This window comes from Tamandua tetradactyla, chromosome 20 (genome assembly GCF_023851605.1).
Source record: "Tamandua tetradactyla isolate mTamTet1 chromosome 20, mTamTet1.pri, whole genome shotgun sequence".
Lineage (NCBI taxonomy): Eukaryota > Metazoa > Chordata > Mammalia > Pilosa > Myrmecophagidae > Tamandua > Tamandua tetradactyla.
Genome location: NC_135346.1, coordinates 21,152,369 through 21,175,383, shown reverse-complemented (window position 1 = coordinate 21,175,383; position 23,015 = coordinate 21,152,369). Strand labels below are relative to the sequence as shown.

Genomic DNA, 23,015 nt, shown 5'->3' with positions numbered 1-23,015 from the left:
ATTAAATTGGGATGAGTTTCCTTTCAAGATTCAGGATATCTGCTAGGACAAGGTATTCATTAAGTTATAGAGGAAACTTTTACCTTACCTTTGAGGAAGATCAAAGGAAACTAGGCCTGAGAGGAAAAAAAAAGTATTCCTTTTTTGTACTAACCTTTAAAGAGGAAATAGGCTACTAGCTTCTAAACAGAGAAGTCTGCATGGTAAATAAAAAGACAAATAACAGCCATCGATAAATGATGACTGTAAATGAGCAATTAACTATGTGCTTGAAGAGAAAACACTACTGAAGATAGATTCATAAAATAACGATATTCAGAAAGGTGGCATTTTCCCAAAGCAAGTGTGCCAAAGGCAGTAGCTCTCTCTACCTATTGTCTCGTTTCGAGCTTCTAGGAACCTAATTACATTGATGCTAAAGTGATGCTGCGCTTAGCTCTCTTCTCTCTATTCCTACATTAGTTTGGCAAAACGTGATATTTTTAACAATTAGTGGAAAGAAAATTTTGGAGGAATGGACCAAGAGAGTTTCTTTTGACATCCCACCCCCACCCCAATGCTGCTATTATAATCCTTAAAGAGCTGTAGTCTGTCTCATGAAATATTCCAGAATGAGCTAAGAGTCAACATGACCAATTCTACAGAATTGCCCTCCAAAGGGTTTGTCATCCAACATCCTTCACATGAAGAAAGATAATACATTTCTGAAAATATTCCCACTGTGAATGGCCTGGGTATTTGCAGTGTAGCACGGAAATTGGCAATTCTCCTGAAGCTGATATTTATGGTGCACAGTCACTGGTGGTACTTAAAATGCGGCCAACGGCTCTCCGGAGGTTGGATAATTCAGTAAGCCATTCTCTTAATTATTTACCAGGACAAGATCTTTTAGGAGTTCGACAACCAAGCTGTTGAAGGGCATGCACCGCAAAGGCTGTCACTGATTGTCGCAATCTGGACCCAGGTGTTTCCAGACTAGAGTTGATAACCACCATTTGCTTCTGTGAAAATTGAACTTACCTTTTATTGTTCTTCACCCAGCGATTTTTTTTCTCTGAATGGGCAAATTACTCGCCCCAGTATTGCATCCTATGTTATTGCAAAAATGGAAATTTAAACTGATTGTGTAGCTTCCATGATTGAAAATTCTCCCAAATCTCATGCATGTCTACAATTTTCAGAAGAAACAGTTACATCTCTGACTGGCAGATTTTCTTAAACAAAAAAGAAGTTAAGAGCTCATACTTGGAAATGCTGAGCCCTCCATGTTCATTCGGGAGCAAAAGCACTTCTGTGGGTTGACCGAAAATATTCTTTGATTTCTTGGGATCCACCGTGCTCCTGCCTAACGTCCCACAGCTAGCTGATGCCCCTTTCGTCTGCTAGCGCCAAGTCTCCTGAAACTCTGGTCATTAATAGCAGCTTGCTTTTCCTGGGTCGCTTGCGCTATGCCCAAGAGGAAAACGAAAACTCACCACTGGTTTTTTCTCTAGCATGATTTTCTCTCGCACGATTTTCTGTATATTCCTTGTTGTCCTTAATTTTAAAAGGCTATCGGAAGTCCTTTAAGAGAGATGACATCTTATTAGTCTAGTGCCTATTTATTTGAAGAAAGCTCTAAAATGTGAGCTCGCTACCGACGTCTTCCAACCCGCCTCCATTCCCACCACCTTTTCAGAATTTTGTCTTTTCTAAGATGGAGTCTGAAGCAAATACTGGGCTCTTTCTCCTACTTTTAAGCCTGTAGCGCCACCAGGCGTCTGATGTGAAAACCTGGCGAGTACCAAGCTATCCTGGACAAACCAAAATCTGCTCCTAGTCATGCCTTTAGTGGCAGAATTCCTACCTCTTGATAGTTTTATTTACTCTCTGATTTCTGGTTTGTCTAATGTGAACAAAAGCAACTGTTGATTAGTAAATGGTTTTACTATCACGATGTCACTTCCCTAGAGAGTAACATGAATTAGATTTTTTCCCATTTCTGTCAGGCCTGTCATTTGGCAACACATTGGCTGAATTTATTAATTTGTCAGGAGGCCTTTATTGCACAGATTATATTCAAGCACTATGAAAGTCACTGGGGACTAAAGTTGAATAAAGCTTGGTTCCTACACCTCAGGAAGTTCCAGCCTAGAAAGATGACACAAGTTAAGCAACAATTACTGTACGGTGAGGTAAATGCCAAGATAGAAATTTGCTCAGGCACCATAAGGACTGAAAAGGGATATTTAAATAAGAATGTAAATGAGTTATCAGGAAGTATTCCCAGAAGGAGTGAGGCTTCAGCTAAGTTAAATTTTGCGGTACCGACTTTAAAACAAAACTATTGAAATGATTCTCCAATGCAGATGAAGTATTTATGATTTCACAGAAAATAAGATTTTCTCAAAGGATGGGAAAAGTATGGCCTAAAGTAGGATGCAATCTTTCAGCTAGCCAACAACAGAAACTTGTATGAAGTTATGTAGGTGACAACTAAAAGGCTCGGGATAGGTCCTTTGTTCCAATTTAAAATTTGGCTCACATATCTAATACTCAGTTCATGAAGTTGGGAGAATTAAATGAAACAATACTTCTGAAATGCTTAGCCCAGGGCCTGGAACATCATAAGCATTTCATACACACTAATTATCATTAGTGGCAATACTGTGAATACAGGCCATTGTCTACATAGTCTGGTTTACCCCTACAATCAGAGGTAAGTCTAAAGTACTCCTACATTATATCCTATCATCTTTATTCTTTAATTCATTGGAAAATACAGCACATTTTTATGTAGAAATATAAAAACTTGAAGCATATTATGAAAGTTTCACTTATTGGTTTCATCCTTGTTAAGTAAGATGTATGTTCATTCCTTCATATTCATCCTATCTCTTTTCATTGAATCATTCGATCTTATTTTACATCTAAAGATCTTACCAGGACCACACATCTTCCTTCAGCCACCACCTCATCTCTATGAATTTCCCATATATTCAAGATTCTTGAAATTTTATATAAGTACTAACAATACTTCTGAAATCCCTCATTTTCTCCTCAACCTTATACAATTCCACACTAAAAATACTCTTGCCAATGTCATCAATTCACTTTCAGATTGACAAATCCAGTGCATCCTTTTCAATCTTTATCTCATTTGAACATCATTTACTATCCCCCCCTTTTTGAAACACTCCCTTCTCCTGGCTGGTTGCACCACACTCTTTAAAAATTTTCCCCCTCTGTACTGATTCTTTCCAATCCTCTTAGGGATCCTTTATTTACCTTTTACACATTGGAATTCCTCAATTCAGCTCTTCTTATAACTCTACTCTTACTTTCTTGGTTCTATCTTCTCTCTCACGGAATTATATTACAGTGATTGCTATATACTAGCAGTGTCATCATGGCAAAATTCTTAACTTCTATTCCTAAGTTTCCTCATTCATTCTTTAAAAAATATTTTTATTGATAAATCTTCACACATATACATTCCATACATGATGTACAATCAGTGGCTCACAATATCATCACATAGTTGTGTATTCATCACCATGATCATTTTTTACGACATCTGCATCACTCCAGAAAAAGTAATTAAAAGAAAAAACTCATATATACCATACTCCTAACCTCCCTGTCATTGACAACTAGTATTTTTATGTACCAATTTATTTTACCCTTTGTCCCCGATTATTTATTTTTATCCATTTTTTTACTCATCTGTTCATACCTTGAATAAAAGAAGCATTAGACACAAGGTTTCCAGACTCACACAATCACATTGTAAAAGTTATATCTTTATATAATCGTCTTCAAGAATCAAGGCTACTGGAATACAGCTCAACAGTTTCAGATACTCCCCTCCAGCCACTCCAGTACACCATAAACTAAAAAGGGATAGCTATACAATGCATAAGAATAACCTCCAAGATAATCTCTCAACTCTGTCTGAAATCTCTCAGCCACTGAAACTTTATTTTGTCTCATGTCTCTCTTCCCCCTTTCGGTCAAGAAAACTTTATAAATTTCTTCATGCCAGGTTCCAGCTCATCCTGGGATTTCTATCCCACGTTGCCAGGGAGATTTAAACCCCTGGGAGTCATGTCCCATGTAGGGGAGAGGGCAATGAAATCACCTGCTACACTGGCTTAGACAGAAAAGCCACATCTGAACAACAAAATAGGTTCTTTGGGGGTGACTCTTCAGCCTAATTTTAAGTAGGCTTAGCCTACCCCTTGCAGGAATAAGTTTCATAGGGGCGAACCCCAAGTTCAAGAGGTTGGCCTATTGATTTGGATGTCCCCACTGCTTGCGAGTCCCATTTGTTCTTAATATTTAAAATACCTAACTTCTTCAAGACTAAATTTACTTATTTGTAAAATGGGTAATAAACTCTTAAAAGAAGGCAATGGGATCAAAGGTGTATGGAGACATATTTAAAGAAATATGTTTTTCATACATAGGAGACTATCCATCCTGTCATGCATCTAATTCTTTCAAATCAAGAAGTTTCTTTAATGTCATATTCATGTTGTAGATATGCTGGAAAGTCTCAAAACTTTTCCACTTTCCCACTTGTGAGTGTAGAATGGTTTTTCAAAGAAATGTTAAGACTTGAATTTTTTAAAAAGCCTATCTAGGATAGATTCTTTCAAGGTTCAGTATTCACCCATGCACATTCCCTTTCTGTACTATCATAATGAACTTCATATGACTTGCCACAATCTGGAGAAAAGGATTCAGTTTTCAAAAATCTGAAGGAGGATCTTTGGGCTTCTGGAGAAGCAGTCTTGCTACTGGAAGCAGAGTTATTTTTGACATCTCCATCTCTCTCACCACCTTATCCAATCCATCACCAAGTTCGGTGCATTGTTTCTCTAAATAACGGCAAATTATTTCACTTCTATTTGCATTCACTCACAATACCTTCAACCAGAATTTCATCATTTGCTACTGACTATATTGTAATGATCTCCTGTTTTTTCACATCCACCCCTACTCCCTCCTCAGCCAATGCTCCACAGAGCAATCAGAGTAACCTTGTAAAAACTAATAGAAAATGCTGTCACTCCCCTGCTGAAATCCCTGCAGTGACTTTTCATTGCTTTGGTAATAAAAATTCGAAATTCTCAGGATGGACTAAAAGCTCCTTCATGTCCCAACCCTTCTCTACTTTTCTAGCTTCATTTTTTATGCCATGCCTTTTAAAATTTGAGCTCCAGCCACAGTTGCCTTCTCTGTTTTCATCAGGCTTTCCAAGCTCCTTTTTTGTCTATTTTTTTCCATGTGATGTTTTCTCTGTTTCTCAATGTTGGTTAACCTTGGCTTTTCCTTGCATTTCTAGATTAAATGTCTGGAGTTATACAGAGAAGATAGGGTTTAACAAACGAATATGACTGCTGAATCATTAAATTGATATTTCTTTTAGTCTCCAGCATCTTAAAGCAGCTAGAAGGAGATTAAGTGTCAATTTTCTTAAGTAGGTCTTCCCTGACTCCACTGAAGAATATTGTATCTCTTTATATTTCTATATTTGTTTGACATATTCTCTCCTAAATTATTGTAAGCACCATGACAGCATGGGCCATCCATTCATTAATAGCTAACACAGTTCCTGGATAAGTGTTCCTTACTAGAGATGTTTTGAACAGTTAAATATGATGTGAGATGCACATTTATTTCCTCTAAAAAATAAAAGGATGTTCCCCATACATAAGTGATAAACATTTTCTTAACAATCCCCCAAAGAATACAAATTCTTGAATGAAAGGCAGAGTGTCTGAATGAAGCAGTCTAATTAATGTTCTCCCACTAGACCAGTTAGATGGCAGGGACTCCTCCTTACTCATTTTTTATTCTGTCTATTTCCCATCCCATAGTTCAGTCTCACATTTGGATATCCATATAGAAAAAGACAACTATGTTCTATTTATAGAAATCTAGCCTATAGGGATATAACTGATAAAGAATATAACTTTCCTACCTCTGAATTCTTGTTTACAAACTCATTTTCAACTCTATTTAGGTTTTACAATAAACTGTAGCCCCTGTCCTCTGGCCTCCCTGTAGAAGTAAGTTTCAGTGTTTTCCTGTTCACTTACTTAACAACAACAAAAAAAGAATTCTTTTATTTTTTTGAGTACTAACTCGTATTAGAGACCGAAATAGTCCCTGGAGAATACAAATAGTAAGCAAAATCTAGCCTCTTGGTGCTTGGTCTGATGAAGAAAGACATTCATCAAATCATCCCACAAATGAATGTAAGATTGCCACTGGACTAAATGCTACAAGTAAAAATTGGTTCTATGAGAGCGCATAACAGATTTTTTATCTAGTCAGACAGGTCAAAGAAGGTTTTCTGTATAAATGACAAGTACAGGCAGGCACAGAAGAGACAAAACCTGCATTTCATGGGGAAAGAGCAATATGCATAGCATAGCGAGTTTCTTTGAACACAGAAGTCTTAATTTTATTTTTTTCTTTCAGATTTTCCGGTGAAGTTCATAACTTCCTAGACGAAGGAACAGAAGCACCAAATGGAAGTGGCTGCTTGCACTGTGAATTTTCTACACAAACAGGATGTTGTCATTAGCATCCATAGGTCTTCCCCCTTTCTTCCTTTAATGGAGCTTTTCTGAGTCTCCCCCCTACACTGGGAAGAGATACAGTGCTAGCAAGTATCATTCATAAAGGTTTTTAGTCTCACTCCAAAGCCTGTGGCAACTAATGGTAATCTAGACTGTCACTCTTCTTAGTATAAGCAGGCATACTTATTATAACTGTCGCCTCGTCTCGGAGCCTTTGCACCTTTCAAATCCTAAACGCAAATCGGAGAAAGTCGGTTCTACTAGGCGATTGGAATCCCGAGCGGTTTACCGGCCTCACTTCCGCTTCCTCTTGGTAGGATGGCTGTGAGGGCCGAAACCGGAAGCGCTTACCAGGGCTATTTCTGGTCAGCTCGGTCTGAAGCCGCCGAGTGCGTGGCCGGCTCTGCTTCTGCGATGTCGTATTTCCCGGTGCGGCACGGTCAGCTGAGGTCTAAGATTAGCTGTCCTTGTCACTGAACTAAATTGGAACTATTTGGAAACATTTTCCGCGAGAGATGCTGAGAAAAATCGGCTGCTACAGACGTTGTTTTTGAAACGCCATCGGCTTCCGACTTCCGTAAGCGGAGGTGTGGTTTATTGTATAAATAAATCCGAACTGAAAAGATGTGGAGATGGAGAGGAGAGAAGGGGGTTTAGGAAACTTTATTTTGATATTCTCCCTTTAGGCTGTAACATTTCTTTGCAATTTCCGCCACATTCTCGGGGTGGGAACTCTTTGACTATTTTCGAGTATTCTTTATTCAGCTGTTGTGAATATTCTTTTCACATGCTGGAACCACGGTGCTTTGGTGTTAAAAAAAAAAAAAGAAAGAAAGAAAAGAAAAAAGCCTGAATAAAACTTAAAGTAGTATAAATATCTTTGAAAGTACGTGCATTGGAAAGTTGAGCCCTGCTTGCCTGTGTAAATTAAATTGAAGCACTTTTCTGAATGAGATCAAAATGCCCTGAGTTAGAAGCTACATCACCCAGTTAATTCATTCGTGTATATATGTTTTAATTTCTCTGTATGAATTAGCAAATTCAGGAAAGTTAATTTTGGAGGGAAATAAGATGTTTCTTTATGATTCCCCAAGTGTTTAGTGACTCTTGAGAGGGATGAATGTGCATATTTGTAAAAACTTTCTTTCGACTAATTTTTTTTCAAATTCCTTTCATATTTATGTCCATTAGGTCAATGAAATCTATATTATATGGCAGTTGGAGGTCTTTGTGTTCATGCAGCATTTTGTCCGGTAAACATTTTGCATTTATGTATAGTTCGGTGAGTTACATAGAGAGACTTATACATTAAAACTAAACCATGTGTTAGAAGTAATAACCAAATAAAACTCAGCCCCTGAGTGATTTCTAAAATGATGCAAATTCTGTTTGGCAACTTAATAGATGTCCAGTGTGTCTGTGTAGAATTTACTGGGAGTGCAGTGAGTTCACAGATGGACTGCTCTTTCCAGAATTTCTTGAGAGTGTTTTGAGATTATTGAAATGTGAGCTAGTTCACATAATGCATATTTTAAATAAAAACTACAACATTAAGCAAATGGAAGAATTTCTTCAAAAGCTCATGATCAGTGTGTTCAGAGAGACATATTTGACTATGGTATCATTTTAATTTGGCACCAAAAAACATCAATAAATGTATCTAGTCCTGGAGAGAAGTCCTCTGTGAATATACAGAAGGGACCCTAAAACTAATATAGTATAATGATCTCTAAGGCTTATTACGATTCCAAAATAATTCATCATTTTAAGGTATGTTTTTATTAAAAGCTTATTTTTGGTGTTATACATGATTTAATTAAAATTGAGGGCTGAATGATTCATTTTATGATCAATTCGCATTAACACCATAAAGCTTAGTTCCTGAAAACAGTAGTTGAAGTACTGGCCATCACTCAAAAGGGTCTACACACAAATCATTTAAAGTTATTCAATTTAAAAGTCTCAAACCTTAATTTGTTTTATTTTAAAGTAGTCTTTTTCACTGGAAAGCACTTTGACTAAGAAAGTTTTTTGAGCAAAATCTAGGTTTTTGGAAACCTGTAGGCAATATTAAAAACCGTGTGCATTTCAGCCAATTCAACGGAAATGTCAAATTATTTGACATTGTGTTAATATACATTTCACTCTTTAAAATGTTTTAAATTTGTATGTATGTGTAGAAAATACTATAGCAATGTATTGAGTAGCAACCACCGAACTTTATGAAATCTTAACATCTTTCATTACTTGCTTTTTTATTTATTTATTTATTTATTATTTATTTTTGCATGCGTAGGCGTAGGAAATCAAACCCAGGTCTCCAGCATGACAGGCGAGAACTATGCCACTGCGCCACTATTGCCTGCCCCCATGTCTTTTATTTTAAGAAATGAAACAAAGCCCCTTGAGAGAATATTATCTCCCTTTTTCTACAGAGGTAAAATTAATTGTTGTTCATCATATTCATACATGTTTTTAAATTCATTTAAATCCACATATATGTAATTTTAAATGACAGTAATTTTGCATGTTTTTTAAAAGTGTTACAGATCAAATGTGTTCATCTGAACTTGTTTTTATCCTCCCCATTGACAATATATTATATATATATATATTAATACATGCAACTCTACTTCACTCACCCCAACTGCTATATGGCATTCTACTCTTTCCATGATGAATTGTTTCCAGTTTTTGATGTTATAAATAATATTGCAGTCAATATTTTTTTGCATATGCCTCTCCAGGCACGTACATGAGTTTCTCTAGGGTAAATAAAAGGAGAAATGCTAGGAGGGGTGGTAAAGGTGATTTAGATTTATTAGATATACATTGAACAAAACAGATGGAGTCTCTGCTCTCACAGGGCTTGCATTCTAAGAGAAGTTTTAATTCACTTTCTCCCTGTCAAATTTAAAAAAAATCAGAATTTAGGTAAGAAGAGACTTCATTTGAAAGGATTATTGCAAGAGGCAGGAAAGATTCTGTTGCAGTAGGGGGAGGTGGACTATTGCAGTAAAGAGAATGCTGACCTTGATATTTGCAAGTTTCAAGGATTAAGTAAAAATGTTTTTTATTTTATAGGAACGAATAAATAAGGCTAGAAAGAACCAAATATTGGGCAATGGGATGAAAGAATGGTGTGAGAATAGATTAGACAGTGTTTACCCTGAGACCAGCCTGTTCCCAGGAGGAGCTGTTAAGGAGTGGTTGTAAGCTGGCTCAGGCTGAGGGTGGAACAAAATTCAGAGGCCTGGGGGAAGTAGCGAAACCTAACCAAAGTTTGAATAATGACCATGTTCAGCTAATCATTCGTGAGGCAAAGAATGGAGATTCGGAGGGACTATGTCTGGCCTTGTCATCGATAAAAAAGGGAACATCTATGAGTTTTATTTAAGTCATACAGAGAATGGTGTTTCTTTGAGTAAGCCATTTCCTGAGCAGAAGGAGTAGGGGATAGGGTGGGAATTTAACTGTCCCTGTTTTACAGGATCACAGGGATTCTGGTAAAGCTCAATATTGTCACCACCAACAGTGATGAGGGTCTGATTCACATTTTTGGCAATATGTCAGACTTGCCATTTTGCTTTTATTTTACATATTCCTAATAATTAGTGACATTGGACATCTTTTCATGTTTGTTGACCATTCAGGTTTCGTTTTCTATAAACTCCCTTTCATATATTTTGCCCGTTTCAAAAATGTTTACTTTTAGTGAAAAATATAACAATCACTGAAAAGTGCTTAAAAATACATGGGCAGTTTAGCAGATATCTATTAAGTAACACCTCTGTAATCACGATCTAGGTCAAGAAATGAAAATTTGCCAGTAATAACGACACTCCCTTTCATCCCTCCCCAATCACAATTCCACCCCTACCTCTCTAAATTTAACCACTATTCTAAATCTTGTGAAAGTGACATCTTTATTTTTCTTTGCAATTTTCCTGTATGTATACACTCCTAAACAATATATTTTAGTTCTTGCCTCTGTTGACCTTTTAAAAGGAATTCTACTGTATACTTGTTCCTTGCTCATTTTACTCAAAATTATATTTATAAGATTCAGACTTAGTATCTGCAGCTGTAGTTCATTCATTTTCATTACTACTTAATGAATCATACGTTGTATGATTATATTAATTTTTTTTGTCTGTTCTATTAAAGATAGACACTTGGGTTCTTTCCAGTTTTGAACTATACGAATGGTACAGTTATAGATGCAGTATGCTTCTTCGTGTCATCTGTTTGACACACAGTTTTCAGTAGTGTTACACCCATGTGCTGGTTTGAAATGGTCGAGTACCCCAGAAAAGCCATGTTTTAAAATCCTCATTCAGTATTGCAGGGTGGGATCTTTTTTATTGTTTCCATGGAAATGTGACCCACCCAATTGTGATTACATGGTTTCCATGGAGATGTGTCTCCACCCATTCAAGGTGCGGTGGAGCCCTTCAAGAGAGAACCACTTTGATAAAAGCTTCAGTGTCAACAGAGCCCACACAGCCAGAGCACTTTGGCGATAGAAGGAAAATGCCCACCGGGATGTCTTGGGAAATGAGACAAAGCTAGCAGACTTCTCCCTGTGCCTTCCCAGCTGAGAGAGAAATCCCAAACTGCATTAACCCTTTCTTTGGAGTTAAAGTATCTTTTTCCGGATGCCTTAGTTTGGATATTTTTATGGCCTTAGACCTGTAAACTTGCAACTTAATAAATTCCCTTTTTAATGGTCATTACATTTTTGGTATATTGCATTCCAGCAGCTTTGGCAAACTAAAATAACCTATAAGTGGAATTGCTGCATTGTAGTTTTATATGCGTTTCGTCTTCTGTCCTAGATTAAGCCAAACATGTTCTAGCTGTTCTTGTTTTTTTCCAGCCAGATTACACTTGGATCCACAGTTTATAAGAACTCCTTTCTTCCATGTCCACTGTAACCCTTGTTATTTTAATAGTTGCCAATCTTTGCATGTGTAGTAGTACTTCGTTTTGTTTAAATCCATATTTTCCTGTTACTAAAGAAGTTGAGGTCTTTTTAATCATCCTTTTGGATTTCCTCTTTTAATAAGTATCTCTTAAACACCTTTGACTATTTTTATTAGATTGTCTGCCTTTTATCAATGATTCATAAATACTGTTTCTATTCTCTGGATACTAATGTGTCGTTGTTTATACATGGTGCAAATATCTTTTCCATTCTGAGGTTCTTAATTATAAGGTAGTAAAATTTACCAATCTTTTCCTTGGTTTGTTTTTTGTGTCCTGTTTAAGATATTCTCCCTTGAAGTTATGAAGATATGTCCTCTGTTATCTTCTAAGTATTTATATTTTGTTTTCCATATGTAGATTTCTAATTAACCTAGAATTGATTTTTTGCTATGGTATGAAGTAGGGAGTCCAATTTCATTTTTATATGGATAACCAATTTCCCCAACACCGTTTTAAAGGAAATAACTGCCTTTATCCATGACTTTGCTCTCTGATTCTACATATATGAATATGTTTTGGGACCCTAAATACTGTTCCATTAATTTATTTTTCCCTCTACCAGTAGCACACTGTATTAATCACTGCAGCCTTATGTAAATAATACTTTATTGCTGGTGGAGCAAGTCCTCTCACTTTGTTTTCGCATTCAAGAGTGCCTTAACTATTCTTGGCCCTTTGCATTTCTAAATATTTAGAAACATTTAGTCTTGTTGAACATGATAATATGTTGAACAATGATGAGCACGGACATTGCACTGAATCTGTAGATAAATTCAAGAGGAATTAATATCAAGAGTTCTGATCCTTGCATACGATATATTTCTCAGTTTTTTCAGATATTTAAAATTTTCTTAACAAAATCTTTAATTTTGGAGATCATGCACATCTTTCGTTAGTGTTATTTTCAGAGTACTTCATATTTTGGATGCTATTAATAAGTGCTATACTTTAAAAAAATTTCATTTTATGATTTTTTTGTTACTAAGTTCAGTAATATGATTGATTTTCTTTTTTTTATTAATTAACGGAAAAAAAGAAACTAACCCAACATTTAGAAATCATACCATTCTACACATGCAATCAGTAATTCTCAACATCATCACATAGATGCACATCGTTTCTTAGTACATTTGCATCGGTTTAGAAGAACTAGCAACACAACAGAAAAGATATAGAATGTTAATATAGAGAAAAAAATAAAAGTAATACTAATAGTAAAAAAAAAAACAACCTATAGCTCAGATGCAGCTTCATTCAGTGTTTTTACATGATTACTTTACAATTAGGTATTATTGTGCTGTCCATTTTTGAGTTTTTGTATCTAGTCCTGTTGCACAGTCTATATCCCTTCACCTCCAATTACCCATTATCTTACCCTGTTTCTAACTCCTGCTGGACTCTGTTACCAATGACATATTCCAAGTTTATTCTCGAATGTCGGTTCACATCAGTGGGACCATACAGTATTTGTCCTTTAGTTTTTGGCTAGACTCACTCAGCATAATGTTCTCTAGGTCCATCCATGTTATTACATGCTTCATAAGTTTATCCTGTCTTAAAGCTACATAATATTTCATCGTATGTATATACCACAGTTTGTTTAGCCACTCTTCTGTTGATGGACATTTTGGCTGTTTCCATCTCTTTGCAATTGTAAATAACGCTGCTATAAACATTGGTGTGCAAATGTCTGTTTGTGTCTTTGCCCTTAAGTCCTTTGAGTAGATACCCAGCAATGGTATTGCTGGGTTGTATGGCAATTCTATATTCAGTTTTTTGAGGAACCACCAAACTGCCTTCCACAGTGGTTGCACCATTTGACATTCCCACCAACAGTGGATAAGTGTGCCTCTTTCTCCGCATCCTCTCCAGCACTTGTCATTTTCTGTTTTGTTGATAATGGCCATTCTGGTGGGTGTGAGATGATATCTCATTGTGGTTTTGATTTGCATTTCTCTAATGGCCAGGAACATTGAGCATCTCTTCATGTGCCTTTTGGCCATTTGGATTTCCTCTTCTGGTAGGTGTCTGTTCAAGTCTTTTTCCCATTTTGTAATTGGGTTGGCTGTCTTTTTGTTGTTGAGTTGAACAATCTCTTTATAAATTCTGAATACTAGACCTTTATCTGATATGTCATTTCCAAATATTATCTCCCATTGTGTAGGCTGTCTTTCAACTTTCTTGATGAATTTCTTTGATGCACAAAAGTGTTTAATTTTGAGAGCTCCCATTTATTTATTTCCTTCTTCAGTGCTCTTGCTTTAGGTTTAAGGTCCATAAAACCGCCTCCAATTGTAAGTTTCATAAGATATCTCCCAACATTTTCCTCTAACTGTTTTATGGTCTTAGACCTAATGTTTAGATCTGTGATCCATTTTGAGTTAACTTTTGTATAGGGTGTGAGATGCGGGTCTTCTTTCATTCTTTTACATATGGATATCCAGTTCTCTAGGCACCATTTATTGAAGAGACTGCTCTGTCCCAGGTGAGTTGGCTTGACTGCCTTATCAAAGATCAAATGTCCATAGATGAGAGGGTCTATATCTGAGCACTCTATTCAATTCCATTGGTCGATATATCTATCTTTATGCCAATACCATGCTGTTTTGACCACTGTGGCTTCATAATATACCTTAAAGTCAGGCAGTGCAAGACCTCCAGCTTCGTTTTTTTTCCTCAAGATGTTTTTAGCAATTCGGGGCACCCTGCCCTTCCAGATAAATTTGCTTATTGGTTTTTCTATTTCTGAAAAATAAGTTGTTGGGATTTTGATTGGTATTGCATTGAATCTGTAAATCAATTTAGGTAGGATTGACATCTTAACTATATTTAGTCTTCCAATCCATGAACACGGTATGCCCTTCCATCTATTTAGGTCTTCTGTGATTTCTTTTAACAGTTTTTTTGTGGTGTTCTTTATATAGGTTTTTTGTCTCTTTAGTTAAATTTATTCCTAGGTATTTTATTCTTTTAGTTGCAATTGTAAATGGGATTCATTTCTTGATTTCCCCCTCAGCTTCTTCATTACTAGTGTATAGAAATACTACAGATTTTTGAATGTTGATCTTGTAACCTGCTACTTTGTTGTACTCGTTTATTAGCTCTAGTAGTTTTGTTGTGGATTTTTCCAGGTTTTCGACGTATAGTATATCGTCTGCAAACAGTGATAGTTTAACTTCTTCCTTTCCAGTTTTGATGCCTTGTATTTCTTATTCTTGTCTAATTGCTCTGGCTAGAACCTCCAACACGATGTTGAATAATAGTGGTGATAGTGGACATCCTTGTCTTGTTCCTGATCTTAGGGGGAAAGTTTTCAATTTTTCCCCATTGAGGATGATATTAGCTGTGGGTTTTTCATATATTCCCTCTATCATTTTAAGGAAGTTCCCTTGTATTCCTATCTTTTGAAGTGTTTTCAACAGGAAAGGATGTTGAATCTTGTCAAATGCCTTCTCTGCATCAATTGAGATGATCATGTGATTTTTCTGCTTTGATTTGTTGATATGGTGTATTACATTAATTGATTTTCTTATGTTGAACCATCCTTGCATACCTGGGATGAATCCTACTTGGTCATGATGTATAATTCTTTTAATGTGTTGTTGGATACAATTTGCTAGAATTTTATTGAGGATTTTTGCATCTATATTCATTAGAGAGATTGGTCTGTAGTTTTCTTTTTTGTAATATCTTTGCCTGGTTTTGGTATGAGGGTGATGTTGGCTTCATAGAATGAATTAGGTAGGTTTCCCTCCACTTCAATTTTTTTGAAGAGTTTGAGGAGAGTTGGTACTAATTCTTTCTGGAATGTTTGATAGAATTCACCTGTGAAGCAGTCTGGTCCTGGACTTTTCTTTTTAGGAAGCTTTTGAATGACTAATTCAATTTCTTTACTTGTCATTGGTTTGCTGAGGTCATCTGTTTCTTCTTGAGTTAAAGTTGGTTGTTCATGTCTTTCCAGGAACCCGTCCATTTCATCTAAATTGTTGTATTTATTAGCGTAAAGTTGTTCATAGTATCCTGTTATTACCTCCTTTATTTCTGTGAGGTCAGTAGTTATGTCTCCTCTTCCATTTCTGATCTTATTTATTTGCATCCTCTCTCTTCTTCTTTTTGTCAATCTTGCTAAGGGCCCATCAATCTTATTGATTTTCTCATAGAACCAACTTCTGGTCTTATTGATTTTCTCTATTGTTTTCATGTTTTCAATTTCATTTATTTCTGCTCTAATCTTTTTTATTTCTTTCCTTTTGCTTGCTTTGGGATTAGTTTGCTGTTCTTTCTCCAGTTCTTCCAAGTGGACAGTTAATTCCTGCATTTTTGCCTTTTCTTCTTTTCTGATATAGGCATTTAGGGCAATAAATTTCCCACTTAGCACTGCCTTTGCTGCATCCCATAAGTTTTGATATGTTGTGTTTTCATTTTCATTCGCCTCGAGGTATTTGCTAATTTCTCTTGCAATTTCTTCTTTGACCCACTTGTTGTTTAAGAGTGTGTTGTTGAACCTCCACGTATTTGTGAATTTTCTGGCACTCCACCTATTATTGAGTTCCAACTTCATTCCTTTATGATCCGAGAAAGTGTTGTGTATGATTTCAATCTTTTTAAATTTGTTAAGACTTGCTTTGTGACCCAGCATATGGTCTATCTTTGAGAATGATCCATGAGCACTTGAGAAAAAGCTGTATCCTGCTGTTGTGGGATGTAATGTCCTATAAATGTCTGTTAAGTCTAGCTCATTTATAGTAATATTCAGATTCTCTATTTCTTTATTGATCCTCTGTCTAGATGTTCTGTCCATTGATGAGAGTGGTGAATTGAAGTCTCCAACTATTATGGTATATGTGTCTATTTCCCTTTTCAGTGTTTGCAGTGTATTCCTCACGTATTTTGGGGCATTCTGGTTCGGTGCATAAATATTTATGATTGTTATGTCTTCTTGTTTAATTGTTCCTTTTATTAGTATATAGTGTCCTTCTTTGTCTCTTTTAACTGTTTTACATTTGAAGTCTAATTTGTTGAATATTAGTATAGCCACTCCTGCTCTCTTCTGGCTGTTATTTGCATGAAATATCTTTCCCAACCTTTCACTTTCAACCTATGTTTATCTTTGGGTCTAAGATGTGTTTCCTGTAGACAGCATATAGAAGGATCCTGTTTTTTAATCCATTCTGCCAGTCTATGTCTTTTGATTGGGGAATTCAGTCCATTAACATTTAGTGTTATTACTGTTTGGATAATATTTTCCTCTACCATTTTGCCTTTTGTATTATATATATCATATCTGATTTTCCTTCTTTCTACACTTTTCTCCATACCTCTCTCTTCTGTCTTTTCATATCTGACTCTAGTGCTCCCTTTAGTATTTCTTGCAGAGCTGGTCTCTTGGTCACAAATTCTCTCAGTGACTTTTTGTCTGAGAATTTTTTAATTTCTCCCTCATTTTTGAAGGACAATTTTGCTGGATATAGGAGTCTTGGTTGGCAGTTTTTCTCTTTTAGTAATTTAAATATATCATCCCACTGTCTTCTAGCTTCCATGGTTTCTGCTGAGAAATCTACACATAGTCTTATTGGGTTTCCCTTGTATGTGATGGATTGTTTTTCTCTTGCTGCTTTCAAGATCCTCTCTTTCTCTTTGACCTCTGACATTCTAACTAGTAAGTGTCTTGGAGAACGCCTATTTGGGTCTATTCTCTTTGGGGTGTGCTGCACTTCTTGGATCTGTAATTTTAGGTCTTTCATAAGAGTTGGGAAATTTTCAGTGATAATTTCTTCCATTAGTTTTTCTCCTCCTTTTCCCTTCTCTTCTCCTTCTGGGACACCCACAACACGTATATTTGTGCGCTTCATATTGTCATTCAGTTCCCTGATCCCCTGCTCAAGTTTTTCCATTCTTTTCCCTATAGTTTCTGTTTCTTTTTGGAATTCAGATGTTCCATCCTCCAGTTCACTAATTGTAGCTTCTGTCTCTTTAAATCTACCATTGTAGGTATCCATTGTTTTTTCCATCTTTTCTGCTTTGTCCTTCACTCCCATAAGTTCTGTGATTTGTTTTTTCAGATTTTCTATTTCTTCTTTTTGTTCAGCCCATGTCTTCTGCATGTCCTCCCTCAATTTATTGATTTGGTTTTTTGAAGAGGTTTTCTATTTCGGTTCGTATATTCAGCATTAGTTGTCTCAGCTCCTGTATCTCATTTGAACTATTGGTTTGTTCCTTTGACTGGGCCATATCTTCAATTTTCCGAGCTTCAATTTTCCGTTATTTTCTGCTGGTGTCTGGGCATTTAATCAGATTTCCCTGGGTGTGGGACCCAGCTGGTTGAAAGATTTTTCTGTGAAATCTCTGGGTTCTGTTTTTCTTATCCTGCCCAGTAGGTGGCAGTCGTGGCGCTCATCTGTCTGCGGGTCCCACCAGTAAAAGCTGCTGTGGCTCCTTTAACTTTGGAAAACTCTCGCTGTGGGGGCGGGTCGCCAGCCGAAGCAGCTTGGGGAATGCCAATCCAAATCTCGTAGTTGGCCCGGGAAACCACGTGTGGAGGGGGGGTCGCCGGCCACCGAGGCTTGGGGGAGTGCCGGTCCAAATTACCCAGCCGGCCTGAGACTCCAAGCGTGGCAGGAGGGCCCTGCTATCCAACGTTCCCAGTCTAACCGGGAAGCCACGTGTGTGGAAGGGACCCCGGTCGCCAGCCGCCCCTGCCCGGGGAAGCGTGCGCCACTCGGTGACGCAGCGGATTCTCCCTGCCCATTGAGCCGTTCCAGAATGGGGTACGCTGTCTTTTTGGCCTCTGTCATGGCTCCGGGAGCTGTTTTGTATCGTTTCTGTTTCTTTAGTTGCTGTTCTGGAGGAGGAACTAAGACCCACGCGTCTTACTAAGCCGCCATCTTCTCCGGAAGTCTCAAGAAATTTTAATTAATATCATTAATCCAGTGCTGTCTGAAAGAATTGTCTGTGATGGTAATGTTCTTTACTGGTGCTGGCCAATATGATGGCCCCTAGCCACATATGTCTATTGAGTACTTGGAATGTAACTAGGGTGACTTAAGAACTTAATTTTTAATTTTAATTAATTAAACTTTAAATAGCTAGTTGTTAATAGCTACCATATTGGAAAGTTAAGAAGTCTATTTCCACTCTAATTCATCCAGTATAATCTTACTAAAAGAAGAGGGCACAGGACAGCAGAAAATCACCTTTTGCAGGAGTACAAGTGCATGAGCAGTGACTAAAGAGGCTGGCTGGTAGGGAAAGAGGTAGCTATGTCAGTTGGTATGAAAAAGAATAAAAAAGGCATTTCTCCAACCTCACCAAAAGGAAGGGAGTAACCCACTCTAACTTGATTTCCTCTGCATAAAAATGTGGGAACAGAAAGGGAAATTTTCCGCACAATACCTTGAGTCCCATATCTAGCCTAAAGAGGCCCTGACTAGAAAATTAACCTTTAAAAACTGTTTTCATCATCTGCTGAAAAACAAAAACAAAATTTTAGTAGTTCCCTAGCTTACTCATTTTTTACTTGGCAGGAAGGAAATTTGAGAGACATGTGCTGAGCACAGCCACATACGTTACTGCATTTCATTATTTTAATCTTTTTTTTTTCCAGTCTAAGCAAATAGAAGTGAAAAGGGATTGTTGCTGAAGAACCTAAAACTGGATAGTGCCAAAATTGAAATTCAAAATCAGGCCTTTTTCCAATAGACGAGAATTCCTCTCCTATCAAGAATAAAAATTTCTACCTGCCTTCTGAGATTCTTCCATAATTTGGTCACCTAGATAACTACTTCAAGTTAATGTCTTAATTCTTACCAGCCTGATCTTTCTGCTTCCTTTCCTTTGGCTTAATTTTACCTATCTTTCAAGGCCCAATTTAAATGTCCTTTTTTTCCCTCCAAGAAACCTTCTTTATCTTCAATCCCAATTAATCTATCTCTCTTAATTTTTACATCACTTATAATGGGAATCACGTAATGTAGCACTCTTTGTCACACTGCTTTTCCTTTAAATAGCTCGTAATCTCCTTGAAGACAAGGGCCCAACTAAATCTTCCGGCATGACAATCCTTTCGAATTTCCTCTGATTTCCTCTAGAACCGTGAGAAAGTAGATAAATGACAAAAACTCAACAGACAAATACGTCTTGATTAAGGTCAGCCCCGAACTCTAGTGTTTTATCCTTTGCTTAAACCACCGAGCACCAATTATTCCACAAAAGTTAACTGACCAGCCAATCCAAACATCACCACAGCCACGTAACGCTCGTCCCGCCACGCCCAGCCTGCTGGTTGCTGATTGGGCCTTCTATTGCTCTTTTTATCAAACTTTATTTTTAAACTTGATAATCAAGGTAATATAACCTTCATAATATGAGTTTAGCAGACTTTCCTCATTTTCAGTTTTCTGGAACAACTGATATAAGTTAGGAATTTATAGTTTATTGAAAGTTTGACAAACGTATGTTTGTTGAGCTGCCAGAATGCAATATACCATGAATGGAATGGCTTTTAAAAAGGGAATTTACTAAGTTACAAGTTTACAGTTCTAAGTCCATGAAAATGTCCAAATTAAGGCACCAATGAGAGGTTATCTTCACTCAAGAAAGGCTGATGCCATCCAGAACACTTCTGTCACCTGGGAAGGTATATGGCTGGCATCTGCTGGTCCCTTTCTCCTGGGCTCTGTTGCTTTTGACTTCTAATCCCTGTGATTTCCTCTCTAAGCATCTCTGAACCTTCACTTAGCTCCTCTGGAACACAACTGTGGGTTCTGGCTGGCTTAGCATCTTATGGAAAGGCACATGGTGACGTCTGCTGGGCTCTGCCCATGTCTAGGCATCTGCTCTCTCTGCTAGCACTCCAAGCATCTCTAAACATCTGTGTCTCTGTCGGCTCTGAAACAACTGTTCTCTAAGTATCTGCATCTGAGTATTCTTCAAAACATCCCTTCTTAAAGTACTCTAGTAAATTAATCAAAACCCACCCTGAATGGGTGGAGTCACATCTCCATATAGTCAAAAAGCCACACCCACAAATGGGTATGTCACAACTCCATGGAAGAATACAATTAAAATGTAAACCCTAAATAGTAGGTGTGGCCAATCTGGGGAATCATTCCACGTGTGCTTTTTTAAAAATAAATTTACAGATAATTATATTTATTTTTACCTCTTTTTCTCAAAGGAGTGTTTTTAAATCTCCATATTAATTGCTCATGTATTTATTTGTTCTAGTATCTATCAGTTGTTCCTTTGTGTATCTTGAAGCTATACTAGGTACATATAATTTCATTATTATTAAATCTTATTGCACTTTTTTCCCTTGTGTATATGTCTTGAATTCTATTTTTATTATTAAAAGTACTGTTCTATACCCAAAGTGACTTACAGATTCAATGCAATTGCCATCAAATTCCAACAGCATTCTTTGCAGAAATGGAAAAGTCAATTATCAATTCGTATGGAAGGGTAAGGGTCACCAAATAGCTGAAACCATCTTGAAAAAGAAGATCAAGTTTGAAGGATTTACACTTCCCAGTTTTAAAACTTATTACAAAGCTGCACTAATAAAAACAGGATGGTACTGGCACAAGGACAGACATGCAGACCAGTGGAATAGAGTTGAGAGTTCATAAATAAATCCTTACATCTTTGGCAATTTATTTTTGACAAGTTCACTCAATAGGGAAGGAATAGTCTCTTCAACAAATGGTGCAGGCAAAACAATATCCACAAGCAAAAGAGTAAAGTGGATCCATGCCTCATAACATACATAAAAATCAATTCAAAATGTAGCAATAAACTACCATCAAAATTAAAACTATAAAACTCCTACAAAAGAATATAGGGAAATATTTCCAGGACTTTTTATCAGGCGATAGTTTCTTAGACTATCCAATCACAAGCAACAAAACAAAGTAAGTAAATGGGTCTTCATCAAAATTTAAAACTTTTGCACATCAAGGACATTATCAAGAAAGTGGAAAGACAACATACAGAATGGGAGAAAAAGTTGCAAGCCATATATCTGATGCATATGTAAAGAATACCTACAACTCAACAATAAAAAGACAAACAGCTCAATTAAAAATGGAAAAAGGACTTAAATAGACATTTTTGAAAGAAGAGAAATGACCAATCAGTATATGAAAAGATGATCAACATAATTGGCAATTAGGAAAATAGAAATCAAAATCACAGTGAGATACCATCTCATACCTATTAGGATGGCTGCTATTAAAATATGGAAAATAAGTATTGGCAAGGATGTGAAGAAATAGGAACCCTCATTGCTGGTTGAAAGGATAATGTGCCTTAGAAACACCACATTTAATCCTGATCCAATCTTGTGGCAGCAGCCATTTCTTTTAATCAGTACTATAGGTTGGAGGTTTGATTAGATCAACTCCACAGAGATGTAACTCATGCAAATTGTGGGTATTAATGTTTGATTAGAGGGAGATGTGATTCCACCCATTCCAGGTGGGTCATGATTAGTTTAGAATCAAGACCTAATCTTTAAAATTCTTTAAAATCGGAAGCATTTTGGAGAGAGACAGAGCCAAGAGAGCCCACACAGCCAGAGACCGTTGGAGATGAAGAAGGAAAATGACCCTGGGGTGAGCGTCATGAAACAAGAAGCCTGGAGAGAAAGCTAAAGATGTCGCAATGTGCCTTTACAGTTGAGAGAGAAACCCTGAACTTTGTTGGCCTTTCTTGAGTGAAGGTAACCTTTTGTTGGTGCCTTAATTTGGACATTTTTAAAGACTTGCTTTAATTGGGACATTTCCATGGCCTTAGAAATGTAAACTTGTAATTTATTAAATTCCCCTTTTTAAAAGCCATTCCAGTTCTGGTATATTGCACTCCGGAAACTTGCAAACTAGAACAGATTTGGGTACCAGAGAAATGGGGTGCTGCTCTGGTTTGCAAATACCAAACACATTGGAACGGCCTTTTAGATAGATAGGGGGAAGATTCTAGAAGGGTCATGAGGAGCTTGATAAAGGTCTTTGAAAAGACTGTTAGTAGAAATGTGACCTCTAAGCATACCTCTGATGAGGCTCTAGACAGAAATGAGGCATGTGTTATGGCAAACTGGAAAGAAGGTGATCCTTGTTTTAAAATGGCAGATAATCTGGCAAAATTGACTAGTGACTTTGGCTGGAAGGTAGATTTTAAAAGCCATGAACTTGGATATTTAGCACAGGAGATTTCCAAATTAAATATGGAAAGTGCAGCCTGCTTTCTCCTTGCAGCTTATAGTGAAATGTGACAGGAAAGAGATAAGCTGAGAACTGAACTCTTGAGTATAAAGAAACCAGAAATTGATGGGTCTTGAAAATTCTGGGCTTCCAGGAAGGGAGACTCCAGAGAATAGTGCATGTGAGGATTCAACCAAATGTGGAACCAGTCAGCCATTTCAGAAAAGGTCAGCATTGGAGATGGAGTTATCTAGGAAGG

The 23,015-nt window shown here is 36.9% G+C and overlaps 1 protein-coding gene across 1 annotated transcript in view; it reads right to left on the bottom strand.

Annotated features, from left to right (window-relative positions):
- Nucleotides 1-636: 636 nt before the first annotated feature.
- The window catches only part of PCDHB1 (protocadherin beta 1), a 38,396-nt gene continuing 16,017 nt past the window's right edge, over nt 637-23,015 (bottom strand). Inside the window, exon 2 of the mRNA XM_077137215.1 lies at nt 637-1,563. The gene's annotated coding sequence lies outside the window, so the exon portion shown is untranslated. The remainder of the gene's footprint in view (nt 1,564-23,015) is intronic.